The following is a 15,152-nucleotide window of genomic DNA, read 5'->3' on the forward strand; positions in this document are numbered from 1 at the left end:
TAGCATTGGAGGGCAGTGTGGAGGGTAAAAATCGTAGATGGAGACCAAGAGATGAATACACTAAGCAAATTCAGAAGGATGTAGGTTGCAGTAGGTACCGGGAGATGAAGGAGCTTGCACAGGATAGATTAGCATGGAGAGCTGCATCAAACCAGTCTCAGGACTGAAGACCACAACAAACAAAATGATTTCTCACATCCGAATCGAGTGTAAGCTGTACAATAATGTTGCTTATTAGAATCTGCATGATTCTTCCCATGCAAACAATTGAAATTGCGTATCCTACTTTGAATCATGATCCCAGTCTGAATATGATTTTCCTGCTGCGAAAATTGTATTCTGACTGCAGTAATGTGTGTTTTCAACAAAAAATGTTCTCACAAGAGAGAGAACATTCTAAGCATCTCAAGGCTCGCTGGATTTATTAACAGCTTTAGTTTCTTCATTAGATGATATAGTTCCGGATCTCTTGATAAGAATGTCAGCTCTTGTCTTTCTGTATCAGAAATTTGGCAATCTGAAAACCGTAACTTCAATCATTGGTGGTGAGCCTCCCATTCTTTATTGTTGTTCATTAATAGTAGAAAAGCCATGAACACGGATGGCTTGGGGGACGTTCCTACTACAGCCTCTAACTCTTGCACTGCCTGTAATATAGTTGTTGTTAGCTCCTGATAACCCTGTGCTATTTGTGTTAGGAGTTGTAAGTGTTCTGTTGTTTATAGCCTAGCCATTACATGTACAAATATGCCGTCGGCAGCTGTGCCTGCATCAAGTCTGGCCTAAATGTTTGTGGTTGAAAGCAGGCAAGTTGTCAATAATGTAGGCTTCACCATATTTGCAGATCAAACATTTTAATTTAACTTAGATGTAGAGTGAACCTCTGCTCATGTTCAAATTGACTCTCCTCTATTATAATTATAGCACAGGCCACCAGATAGCCACATAATACACTTGATCGATATCTGATAATATAATTGTTCAAGTGAAGTAACCTAGCACTAATTATTCACAAAAGTTCACTTGTGGAAAACATCTATAATTAAGACTGTCACTCAAAAAAGTTTTTAAATCACTGCCCTTGAAATCCAACAGAAGTTGTTGTTGTTGTTGTTGTTGTGGTGGTCTTCAGTCCTGAGACTGGTTTGATGCAGCTCTCCATACTACTCTATCCTGTGCAAGCTTCTTCATCTCCCAGTACCTACTGCAACCTATGTCCTTCTGAATCTGTTTAGTGTATTCATCTCTTGGTCTCCCTCTACGATTTTTACCCTCTACGATGCCCTCCAATGCTAAATTGGTGATCCCTTGATGCCACAGAACATGTCCTACCAACCGATCCCTTCTTCTAGTTAAGTTGTGCCACAAACTAGGAGATGAAGAAGCTTGCACAGGATAGAGTAGTATGGAGAGCTGCATCAAACCAGTCTCAGGACTGAAGACCACCACAACAACAACAACAACAACTTCTGTTGGATTTCAAGGGCAGTGATTTAAAAACTTTTTTGAGTGACAGTCTTAATTATAGATGTTTTCCACAAGTGAACTTTTGTGAATAATTAGTGCTAGGTTACTTCACTTGAACAATTATATTATCAAATATCGATCAAGTGTATTATGTGGCTATCTGGTAGCCTGTGCTATAATTATAATAGAGGAGAGTCAATTTGAACATGAACAGAGGTTCACTCTACATCTAAGTTAAATTAAAATGTTTGATCTGCAAATATGGTGAAGCCTACATTATTGACAACTTGCCTGCTTTCAACCACAAACATTTAGGCCAGACTTGATGCAGGCACAGCTGCTGACGGCATATTTGTACATGTAATGGCTAGGCTATAAACAACAGAACACTTACAACTCCTAACACAAATAGCACAGGGTTATCAGGAGCTATCAACAACTATATTACAGGCAGTGCAAGAGTTAGAGGCTGTAGTAGGAACGTCCCCCAAGCCATCCGTGTTCATGGCTTTTCTACTATTAATGAACAACAGAAAGAATGGGAGGCTCACCACCAATGATTGAAGTTACGGTTTTCAGATTGCCAAATTTCTGATACAGAAAGACAAGAGCTGACATTCTTATCAGGAGATCCGGAACTATATCATCTAATGAAGAAACTAAAGCTGTTAATAAATCCAGCGAGCCTTGAGATGCTTAGAATGTTCTCTCTCTTGTGAGAACATTTTTTGTTGAAAACACACATTACTGCAGTCAGAATACAATTTTCGCAGCAGAAAAATCATATTCAGACTGGGATCATGATTTAAAGTAGGATACGCAATTTCAATTGTTTGCATGGGAAGAATCATGCAGATTCTAATAAGCAACATTATTGTACAGCTTACACTCGATTCGGATGTGAGAAATCATGTTGTTTGTTGTGGTCTTCAGTCCTGAGACTGGTTTGATGCAGCTCTCCATGCTAATCTATCCTGTGCAAGCTCCTTCATCTCCCAGTACCTACTGCAACCTACATCCTTCTGAATCTGCTTAGTGTATTCATCTCTTGGTCTCCATCTACAATTTTTACCCTCCACACTGCCCTCCAATGCTAAATTTGTGATCCCTTGTTGCCTCAGGACATGTCCTACCAATCGATCCCTTCTTCTAGTCAAGTTGTGCCACAAACTTCTCTTCTCCCCAATCCTATTCAATATCTCCTCATTAGGTATATGATCTACCCATCTAATCTTCAGCATTCTTCTGTACCACCACATTTCAAAAGCTTCTATTCTCTTCTTGTCCAAACTATTTATTGTCCATGTTTCACTTCCATACATGGCTACACTCCATACACATACTTTCATAAACGACTTCCTGACACTTAAATCAATACTAGATGTTAACAAATTTCTCTTCTTCAGAAACGCTTTCCTTGCCATTGCCAGTCTACATTTTATATCCTCTCTACTTCGACCATCGTCAGTTATTTTGCTCCCCAAATAGCAAAACTCCTTTACTACTTTAAGTGTCTCATTTCCTAATCTAATTCCCTCAGCATCACCTGACTTAATCCGACTACATTCCATTATCCTCGTTTTGCTTTTGTTGATGTTCATCTTATACCCTCCTTTCATGACACTGTCCATTCCGTTCAACTGCTCTTGCAAGTCCTTTGGTGTCTCCGACAGAATTACAACGTCATCGGTGAACCTCAAAGTTTTTATTTCTTCTCCATGGATTTTAATACCTACTCTGAATTTTTCTTTTGTTTCCTTCACTGCTTGCTCAATATACAGATTGAATAACATCGGGGAGAAGCTACAACCCTGTCTCACTCCCTTCCCAACCACTGCTTCCCTTTCATGGCCCTCGACTCTTTATAACTGCCATCTGGTTTCTGTACAAATTGTAAATAGCCTTTCGCTCCCTGTATTTTACCCCTGCCATCTTCAGAATTTGAAGGAGGGTATTCCAGTCAACATTGTCAAAAGCTTTCTCTAAGTCTACAAATGCTAGAGGAAGTATCAATGCAGAAACTGTGTGTGCAGCAAGTAACTATTGGAGGTAACAGCATTTATAGGATGATCCTATTGACACAGTGAGCATTATTGAAATTTGACATAGTCCTTAATAATAATAATTATTATTATTACTGAGGAAACCTTGACATTTGAGATGCCTAAGAATAAGCTACCAGACTCTGAACCACCTAATAAAGAAGAAATTAAAGAGATCTTGAAAGGATTGAAAAACAATAAAGCATCTGGTAAAGATTCGTTAGTAGCGGAACTACTGAAATACGCAGGAGAAAACTTAATAAATAATTTCGAGGCGCTGTTTGAAGAGATTTGGAATACAGAGAAGATTCCGGAGGAATGGAAGACAGCATTGATTCATCCGTTACATAAGAAGGGTGCCAAGACAAATGCAAATAACTACAGAGGTATCTCATTGTTATCAGTGGCCTATAAGATCCTATCCAAGGCACTACAAAACAGGATTGAAAATCAAGTAGAGAAAGAACTGGGTGAATATCAGGCTGGGTTTAGAAAAGGAAGATCATGCAGTGAACAGATTTTCAGTCTACTCTCCATAATACAACTTCGCGCACGCACATCGAAAAATCTAGTAATTACATTCATAGACTTCAAAAAAGCATATGATTCTATTGATAGACCAACCCTGATTAACACATTAGAAGAATTTGGGATTGATGATAAAAGCAGAAGTCTAATCCAGGAAACCCTTACGGGAACAAAATCGCAAGTGAAGTTTTTGGGTAGATTGTCACAACCGTTTGTAATTGGAACAGGTGTTAGACAAGGGGATGGGCTCTCCCCACTGTTGTTTAACATTGTCCTTGAAAAAGTGGTCAGGGAATGGAGAAAGAAGATGGCAGAAGCTGGAGTGAAAAATGGGATAACGTTAGGAAGAAATAAAACAAAAATTGAATGTCTGGCATTTGCTGATGACATGGCAATATTGGCAGATGACATCGAAACAGCAAAGATTCAGATAGAAATGCTGCATGAGATCGCTGAGAAGACAGGTCTACAAATATCGTATGAAAAGACAGAACTGATGATACAGGACAAAACAGACCCAACACAGACATTGCAAACTAAATATGGAATAATTAAGAGAGTTCATAAATTTAAGTATCTAGGGGAATGGATTACACCGACAGGGTTACCAAATGTTTCACTACAGGAAAGAGCAATAAAGATGGAAACGGCGTACCAGCTATGCCGAAATGTATACAATAAAAAGTCGATCTCCATCAATGCCAAGCTCAGGCACTACAATGCGGTAATAAAACCAGGAAGTTTGTATGCGATTGAATGCATCCCACTGAACAGAAAACGTCTGTTGGAGAAATTGGAAATAAAAGAGAGAAAAATACTGAGAAAGATCTTAGGACCTAAAAAGGATGGACAAGATTATAAATTGCGATCCAATAAAGAGTTATACGAGAAAATTGAAAAACTGACAACATCCTTTAAAAAGAGAAGACTGAGTTTCTATGGGCATGTCAAAAGAATGGCACCAGAAAGAACGGCAAAGAAAATCCTGGAATACATGGAAAGCAGAAAGACACAAATTAACTGGCTGAAAGAAGTAAAAGAAGACATTGCAGAAATGAACATTATACCAGAGACAGTTTACAACAGAATGGAATATAGGAATGCCATCAACAAAATACAGGGATTCAAAGACCGAACGCAATCAAAGAAGACGGGAACAACCTGGTCGCAAGAACGTAAAGAAGCCCACTCAGAAAAAATGAAGAAGTACTGGGAAGAACGCAAGAAAAAGCACAAGAAATGACTGATGCTTAGCGTAGTCCAAAGTTGACTGTAACGAATAATAATAATAATAATAATAATTATTACTGTGGTACATTATCCCATATTTTGGACATAGATTTTGCCCCAGTCAAATTTGCCACAGACTGACTGAAAACCGCTTCCAACATGCCTCTTTTACAAGTTTACCATAATTAAAACTGAAGTTAACAATATTAGAGAATGAAAGTTGCTAATCACCATACAGCAAAGATGCTGAGTCGCGATAGGCAAAACAAAAAAATTTACACAATTATAGATTTTGGCCATTAAAGCCTTTATCAGCAATAGAAACACACACACACACACACACACACACACACACACACACACACACACACACAACTTGCACACACGTCAGCAGTCTCCGACAACTGAAACCACACTGTAAGCAGCAGCACCAGTGCGTGATGGGAGTGGTGACTGGGTAGGGGTAAGGAGAAGGCTGGGGTGGGAAGGGGGAGGGATAGTGTGATGGGGGTGGCGGACAGTGAAGTGCTGCAGTTTAGACGGAGGGCAGGAGAGAAGGTGGGGGTGGGGGGTAAGTAGTGGAAAGGAGAGAGATAAAAAGAAATTAAAATACTGGGTGTGGCAGTAAAATGACAGCTGTGTAGTGCTGGAATGGGAACAGGGTGGGGGCTGGATGGGTGAGGACAGTGACTAAAGAATGTTGAGGCCAGGAGGGTTATGGGAACATAGGAGGTTTTGCAAGGAAGTTCCCACTTGTGCAATTCAGAAAAGCTGGTGTTGGTGGGAAGGATCCATATGGCACAGGCTGTGAAGCAGTCATTGAAATGAGGGATATCATGTTTGGCAGCATGTTCAGCAACTGTGTGGTCCACTTGTTGCTATATGGTGAGTAGCAACTTTCCTTCTCTAATATTGTTACATTCCATCCTGGATTTTCCATTGTTTAAAACTGAAGTTAGCTATTATTGTTTACTGTATTTTTCATAAATTGCAATTAAAGATTTACATTTGTGACTAACTAAATTGTAGAGGGAGATTTGTTTTAAAAAGGATTTTTAGATGTAACTATAATTCCTATTGAATTATGCTGGTTAGTTTACTGAAATATGAGGTTCTGTTTCAGTAACAGTCTTTTACCTACTGACCTTAATTACTCTGAAGCTAAATGAATTTCAGTGTTGCTAACATATTTTCACCATTGGCTGTAGGGTTACATTATTTATTTGTATAGCTTTGTCATCTGCTGTATCAGGGTGTTAGCAACTAGACATATGCCTAGTTATGAACAATGGAAATGAAATCTGAAATTACTGACATGTTTTAATTAGCTCACTTTTTAGGTAAGCTAATCACACTTATGGATTATAAATAACTGAGAAAAGGTAACAGATAATAAATTTATGTTTGATGAACCATGAGTCAGTCTTCACTATTTTTAGGCACTTTGCACATGCCATACCAATAGCACTATCTCAGATGTCACAAAACCTAGGGAAAAAAAGAAACTATTCTTAAGGGGAAGAAAAACAGCAACTGGAAAGGATCCACTTGCTTTATTACAAGTTCATAAACCCACACTCTCACCAAGTTACAACATTAAATAGAGTCCACCAGGGGAACAGCATAGCCAATATGATAACACTGGCAGCATGCACTCAGCTACTCACATCATCGCAGAGAAAGACTCAGACTGGCCCTGCGCCAGCTTATATAGTGGACTCTGGAATGATCCTATCAGAGGGCACACCTGAGGTCAGCACCATCTGAGTACTGGCGCCACAACTATCGATAGTAATGTTACAAGAGATACTTGGTTACTGTAGCATAGTTTTTAAAAAGAAAATGATAATTTTTATTTGATAAAGTTTTTAATTGAAAGAAATTTGAGTTTTGTCAAATATGGGAACAGTTGTTCAAACAAATTTTGGGCTTACAGGCGGTCATTGTTTAATTCATTGCATGATATTTCGACTGGCCACCTGCCAATCATCAGGCAAGCCATTGAAGACTGACGAAGACTGACTCCTTTTCACAGTATATAGCTCACTGTGAATATTCTGCACATGTGTGAAAATCAAGTTGATACATGGACCACACTTCCGGGTGGCAGCACCCTGGCTGGTGGGACTGCTGAGCTTAGCTGTTCTCTGCATTACTGCTTCCCACAACTTTTGGCACACCTGTTGTCTTCTTTTAGAGCAAATTGTGAAGATGATGGGGGTTCCATGCACAGCCCAACTAGTAACCACTATCTCAGTTCATCAGCTTTTCCACCAGGTGTATTTCCACAGATTGTTTAATAATGGAGTCCCAGGAAGATATTGCTGTGGTGAAATCACAGTTCTGTCATACTTCATTGAATGTCCAATGTAAATAAAATGTTTGGCAATAGTGGACTTGCGAAAGGCTAGTGCAACATTGATGTTCAGTGCAGTGTTCTTTCACAGCGCGTGTGGTCTGTCATCTGTCCTGCGTAAGGCGTACCATATTGACAAGGTATTTTGTAAATTCCGGCCTTCTGCAATAATAAGTCATCCTTCTCTGATCCCATAAGGCTTACAATCTTAGATGGTGGATGGAAAATCACTCCCACCTAAAATTTACAGATTATTCTTGCTGTTTTAAATGAAATGTTGCCACATAAGGAAGAAAGGCTAATGATTTTGCTGACATGTTTTTCATTTTATCCACTTCCTGGTTCTTGGTTTTAATTGACAGTGCCCTATTAATCTGCCGGGTGGAATATCCATTTTTTTTTCTGAACACTGTATTTAGGTGGGTGAGCTTTTTAGGCAAACTATCTGAATCTGAGATAGTGTTAGCTCTGTGTGTGAGTATTTTAAGAACGTTCATAGATTTCAATGGTAGATGACAACTTGCACTTGCAAGTACAAAGTAGTATGAGTGGGCCCACAATAAACTGAATACCCCAGAGAGCCATCATTCTTTCATCTAACCAAGACTTCTAAGAAAGGCAGAAACCGTCTTTCTATATTTCCATAGGGAACTGAATGTTGTTATGAATGGAGTTGATGTGAAGAAACTCCATCAATTTATCTTGTCCCCGAGGCCACACTATGAAAGTATCATCCACATACCTTGAAAATACAGTTGGTTTAAGGGCAGCTGATTAAAGTGCCCCCTCCTCAAAATTCTTCACAAAAAAAAGCTTGGCCACCAAGGGAGACAGATGACTGACCATGGTGACACCGTCAGTCTGTTCGAAATATATTTGGCTGAACATAAAGTAAGTTGAGGATAGAGCATGCCGAAAAAAAGCAGTGCTTTTCACCGATTGGTGCCAAAGAAACTGTGAGAAGGTCATTTGTAAAAAATGATACCACGTTAAAGCTAACTAAACAGTCAGAACTGCTTAGATGGAGAGCCCTCAGTGTATTGATAAAGTCGTCTGAGATATAGATGTGATGTGAGCATTTGTCCACCGACAGTCAAAGCAAAGAGGTGAGATGTTAAGCTAAATCCTCAGCTCCAGTGTTGCTCACTATTGGACATATTGGAACACTTTACTTATGAATTTTTGGAAGACGATACAGTCTTGGTGGTGCACAACCATGTGGTCCTAACCTCTTGATGATCTCTTGTGATAAGGAGGAAGAATTCAGTAGTGCATAAGTTTTCTGTTGCACACATCCCATAGGATCATAACCGGTCCTCGTGTAGGTAAAATCACTTAGCAGACCACACATCTTATCACCATACACCCTATGAGGTAAACAAAATGCTTGCATTATCTTTGTCAACTTTCAGTACCACTACATCAGTGTCCTCTCATAGATTTTGTAGTACAGCCTTTTCTGCACTGCTTAAGTTACTACATTGACAAGGAGCTTTCAGAAGAGTGATGGTGAAGAAGCAGTACAATGCCTTCCTTTAGATGCTGTGGAAGAAGTATGAAGGGAAACTTGCCATGCTTGTGATTCTGGGTGGTGAGTAAAGATTCTTGTAGATGACCCATGAGTATGTTGGCACAGGATGGTGCCATGCAGGTGCCCATTGCTGTACCCCTGATTTCTTTGCAGGTGATGCTTTCAAGGGAGATGTAATTGTGGGTGAGGATATAGTTGGTTCTAGGTTTGGAATCCATCAGACATTGGGAAAGGTAGTGTTCAATATTAGCAAGGCCTTGGGCATTAGTGATGGTAGTGTAATGAGCAGGGGATTGTGTGATGAAGGAACAGGTACTTTGGAGGGTTGACGGAGGAAATGGTTGGTGTCTTTTATATAGGAGGGTAGATTGTGGGTAATAGGCTGAAGGTGTTGGTCTACGAGAGCAGAGGTTCTCTCAGTGGGGGCACAGTAATTGACCACAATGGTGTGTCCTGGCTAGTTGGGTTTATGGACTTTATGAAGCATGTAGAAGGTAGGAATGCATGTAGTAGTAGGGGTCAGGAGAGAGACAGAATCCAGGAAGAGGTTCTGGGAGAGGCCTGAGGATTTGAGGGGAGACTGGAGATACTGCTGATTTCAGGAATGGGGTCACTGTGGCAGGGTTTGTAGGTGGATGAATCTAATGGCTGATGGAGTTCTGCCAGGTAACACTTGTGGTAGAGCCTTTGTCAGAAGGTGGGATTATAAGGTCGGGCTCAGTTTTTAGGTGGTGGATTGTGGATGTAATGTTAGCTTGCATGTTGAGGGATTTGGGGAATGATGTTGAGGTGAAGAAATTCTGGAAAGTTAACAAGGGTTGATTTGGGGACAGTGGTGGCGGATTACGTGTTGATAGAGGAGTAACCTGAGTCAGGCAGAGTTCAACATTGGTCTGTGTTTGAGTATGATTCGTAGGATTGATAGTGAAAAAGTGTTTCCATTGTAGGGAATGGGGGTAGGTGAGAAGGTTTTTAACAAGTCTAGCATGATAGGATTTGGGAGCGGGGCAAAAGGGTCAGCGCTTTGGAAGGAACTGATACCTTTGTGGCACTAAGGCTTTTGCAGGAAATATTCGTGACTATGTTTTGGGTCAGCTTACATTCTGGATTCTGTATGGTGCTGGGAGGAAGTTTATGTAGGTGGGATAAAAGTAGTAGGTCTGTGAGACAGGGTTTGTCAGCTATGAGGGGATGTGGCGGAGGTTTGAAGGTTGTTATAAAAATGATGGATAGTGGTAATCCAAGGTGGGAGTTGGAGGTGAACAGGTTAGAGAGTCTGTTGAGCTGGCATTGTGCTGTGATTTATGCAGGGTAAGAGTCTCTGTGTGTGAGATGGGATAGAGGAATATGGGATTGCACAGCAGAAGAATTTTAGGGATGCATAGGAGGTACTGGAAGGATATTTGGGCCTTTTTTGTGTGGTTTTTCAGGATCGTGTTGGTGAGGGTTACGGACTGGCAGAATCTGAACAGATGGAGGGCATTGTGGAAGGAAGGGTTGCAGCTGGAAATAGGTAATTTGATGGTGTAGCATTTGGGGGAATTCTGAGCGCCAGGCAGGAACAGTATGCGGAACTGTGTTCTGGGTTCTGTATTGATGCAGATGAAAGCAGCGAGAAACCATGGGGGAGAATCGAAACGCATAAAAATATGTAAGTAATATAGAAATAAGTGCAAAAAATTCGCAAAAATATGCCAAAATATGTGGGAAAAACCACAAAAAGGACAAAATGGATAAAGTATGGGGAAACAAGATGAAACATGAGGGAGTAGGCTGATAGTGAAAGGTGAGAACAAACTGAAACCTACATGAAAACATACTGAGATCAAAAAGAAAGGTAAATAGAAAGACTATGATGTCGGCTGCAGGTCGGTGATCAGGTATGTATGAAGAAGGGGGACAGTACATGTCAGTAGATTAAGTGGGGTTAGCATTTGTGAACTGGAATAAGAGAGGAGGAGGAGTGGGGGTGGGGAAGGGTTGGTAGAATGAGTTACAAGTTCATGTGGAAAAGGAAGCTAATACACAAGCATGACCCAGGAAGAGTGATCAATTTGAAGATCTGTGATTAAAGGTATTGGTGGTAGTAAAATAGGACATGAAATGCAGCAACAGTAATCAGCATGGTCACATAGCCATGTTTTGTCTGTGGATGAGACGGTTGATACAGTGTGGCTTGTAAGTCAGAGCGTGTGGTGCGGTTTGGAAGGTGACATAAAAAACAGGAAAGAAGAGAAGGAAGAGGATGGAGTATATTAATACATTAGAAAATAGTAGCAAAGGAAAACAGCACTGGGTTATGGGATGAAAGGAAAGCCATTAGACAAAATAAAACAGTGGAAGATCCATGATGGAATAATGTCAGTGTTATGACCTCACCTCTATTTTCGTAAAAGCTAAAGTACAGAGTTCCAAAATTCTTTACAACTTTGATTTTGTGCATTTCAGAAATGGCGAGAGGTAGAAAGGTTCAGTTGGCAGCATAATGTTCAAATATGCCAAAAGTTTTGCTGGCGAGTTATTGACAAAAATATCCTCCCCTGCAGCAGATAGCACAACATATGGAGTGGTTGAGAGACTACATCTGATGTCAGGTTCAGCAGAACTTCTGGACATGTTTTAGAAACACACCACTATCACATCTGACCATCAGACTGTGATACACAAGGTTCAAGGAATCTGGAAGTGTCATGAAGAGGCTGAGATATGGGTGCCCAAGCATGAGTCATGCAAATGTCTGGGCATCCAAACATGGGTAATGCAGATATGGAACGGATGTAACAAGCAATTATCCAGAGCCCAACCAAATCAATCCATCAAGTGTCTCAACAGTTTTAGCTACCGCCAACCTTGATGTTATATTGGTTGGGAAGCGAGAATCTGGATTTTCCAGATGTGCAGTAATTATCATTAAGCAGCGCCAAAAATTGTCTGCCTAGAAATGCGTGCAGGCAAAGATGCATGCATGTTAAGAATGTTGTGACACTTCTAAAACATAGGATATATATTAATGTCTTTTAGTTTTGGTGTGTGGCTTGGTAATTTACCTTTTCTCTCCAATATTGAAATAGATGACAAAGGGATAGAAAAACAATTAAAATCGCTCAAAAGAGGAAAGGCCGCTGGACCTGATGGGATACCAGTTCGATTTTACACAGAGTACGTGAAGGAACTTGCCTCCCTTCTTGCAGTGGTGTACCGTAGGTCTCTAGAAGAGCGTAGCATTCCAGAAGATTGGAAAAGGGCACAGGTTATCCCCGTTTTCAAGAAGGGATGTCGAACATACGTGCAGAACTATAGACATATATCTCAGTTGTAGAATTTTGGAACATGTATTGTGTTAGAGTATAATGACTTTTCTGGAGACTAGAAATCTACTCTGTAGGAATCAGCATGGGTTTCGAAAAAGACGATCATGTGAAACCCAGCTTGTGCTATTCATCCACGAGACTCAGAGGGCCGTAGACAGGGGTTCCCAGGTAGATGCCGTGTTTCTTGACGTCTGCAAGGTGTTTGGTACAGTTCCCCACAGTCATTTAATGAACAAAGTAAGAGCATATGGACTATCAGACCAATTGTGTGATTGGATTGAAGAGTTCCTAGATAACAGAACGCAGCATGCCATTCTCAATGGAGAGAAGTCCTCCGAAGTAAGAGTGATTTCAGGTGTGCCGCAAGGGAGTGTTGTAGGACCGTTGCTATTCACAATACATATAAACAACTTTGTGGATAACATCGAAAGTTCACTGAGGCTTTTTGTGGTTGATGCTGTAGTATATTGAAAGGTTGTAACCATGGAAAATTGTACTGAAATGCAGGACGATTTGCAACAAATTGATGCATGGTGCAGGGAATGGCAATTGAATATCAATGTAGACAAGTGTAATGTGCTGCGCATGCATAGAAAGAAAGATCCTTTATCATTTAGCCACAATGTAACAGGTCAGCTACTGGAAGCAGTTAATTCCATAAATTATCTGGGAGTAGGCATTAGGAGTGATTTAAAATGGAATGACCATATAAAATTAATCGTCGGTAAAGCAGATGCCAGACTGAGATTCATTGGAAGAATCCTAAGGAAATGCAGCCCAAAAACAAAGGAAGTAGGTTACAGCACACGTGTTCGCCCACTGCTTGAGTACTGCTCACAGGTGTGGGATCCGTACCAGATAAGGTTGATAGAAGAGATAGAGAAGATCCAACAGAGAGCAGCGTGCTTCGTTACAGGAACATTTAGTTATCGCGAAAGCGTTACGGAGGTTACAGAGATGATACATAAACTCCAGTGGAATACTCTGTGAGAGAGACGCTCAGTAGCTTGGTACAGGCTTTTGTTGAAGTTTCGAGAACATACCTTCACCGAGGAGTCAAGCAGTATATTGCTCCCTCCTACATATATCTCGCGAGGAGACCACGAGGATAAAATCAGAGAGATTAGAGCCCACACAGAGGCATACTGACAATCTTTCTTTCTACAAGCAATACGAGACTGGAATAGAAGGGAGAACCGATAGAGGTACTCAAGGTACCCTCCACCACACACCGTCAGGTGGCTTGTGGAGTAGGGATGTAGATGTAGAATGATGAAGAACAATACCGTTGTAGCTGAGGCAGTTATTCTCTCTTTGTGTTGACTTCCTCACCGAAGAGCTGAATTTTAAAATGCAGTCCTCATCTTTTTGGGAGAAGGAAATTAGGGTGTAGCTCAGTAGTAGATTGAAAACTTGTGACTTTCAAGTATTATAACTTAACACAATACTCAGACAACTCATTTGCATATGTCTTTCTTGCACCAGCTCAAAAGACCAAAAGATACAGAGATCGGTGAGAAAAACAAATGAGTTACATAACAATATTTACAAATTAACCTTCATTATTCATTTAGGGCCGATATAATGATATCTCCCTATGATATCTTTGCCATATAAATATTCGTGCTGCTGAGTGTGAATATTTATTTATATGCCTACGCCATTTAAAGAACCTACACAGTGTGCACGTTGCAAAAAAAGAGTCTGAAACTTCACACTTACAAGGTTCAGCTGCTGCTTGACATGACACCCAAAGTGCAAAGCATATGCAATAGAGATTCTGAGTCACATTGATGGTGACCCAGACTATCTGAAAAAGGTGATGGTCATGGATGAAGCATGATTTTGTGTGTTGGGATTACCTTCCCATGATGTGAGGATCTGGGGCTTGGAGAACCTGCATGCACTTCAGCAAATAAACTGTATGTAGTAGTCCAAAGGTAAACACATGGTGCAGTCTGCTTCATGAGCATGTGGTGGAACCTTTTTTGTCTGGATATGTTGGATCAGTTTGCATTTCCACAGGTCAAAGAATTGCAAAACTGGAACCTGACATCATACTGCAGCAGTATGGTTCCCCTCCTCACTAGGCCACAATCATGAAGAGTTTGAACAACGTATTTCCTTGTCACTGGATTGGTAAAGGCGGACCCATTTCATAGCCCCCCAAGGTCTACAGATATACCATTAGAATTTTTTCTTTGGCCCTTGTGAAGGATGCTGTCTTTCAGACCCTGGTGCGGGATCTGCAGGAACTGTGAGCTCGTATCAGAGCAGCAGTTGCACTCGTTAATGAGGACTTGCTAGACTGGACATGGTAGGAACAGATATATTGCTCAGATATTCTGTGTGTGCTACAGATGACGCACACACTGAACTCTGTTAAATGGCAACTAAAAGTTTATGTTTGTGTGAACATTATGCCACAGACCACAATTTATGACAATCACAATTTCTGTGAAATATGTGTCATAAAAGTTGTAAAGATAAATTTAAACACCCTGCATATTTTTACAAATCACAACAATGGAATGTTTCCACACAACTGCATCATTATACAGTGTAACAAGAAATTTTAATAGACATTTTTCATTCATATTTTATCTGCTTTTCATAACATATCGCTAAATAGATGTAGTTATCTAATTGCTTTTTAGTCTTCTTATATGTAGTTTCAGATAGTGAAC

General features: G+C 40.4%; 1 protein-coding gene across 2 annotated transcripts in view; it reads left to right on the top strand.

Annotated features, from left to right (window-relative positions):
• The window catches only part of LOC126246795 (GATOR complex protein MIOS), a 214,967-nt gene that overhangs the window by 90,208 nt on the left and 109,607 nt on the right, over positions 1–15,152 (top strand). The gene's annotated exons all lie outside the window — the stretch shown is intronic.

Source organism: Schistocerca nitens, chromosome 1 (assembly GCF_023898315.1).
Source record: "Schistocerca nitens isolate TAMUIC-IGC-003100 chromosome 1, iqSchNite1.1, whole genome shotgun sequence".
NCBI classification, from domain to species: Eukaryota; Metazoa; Arthropoda; class Insecta; order Orthoptera; family Acrididae; genus Schistocerca; species Schistocerca nitens.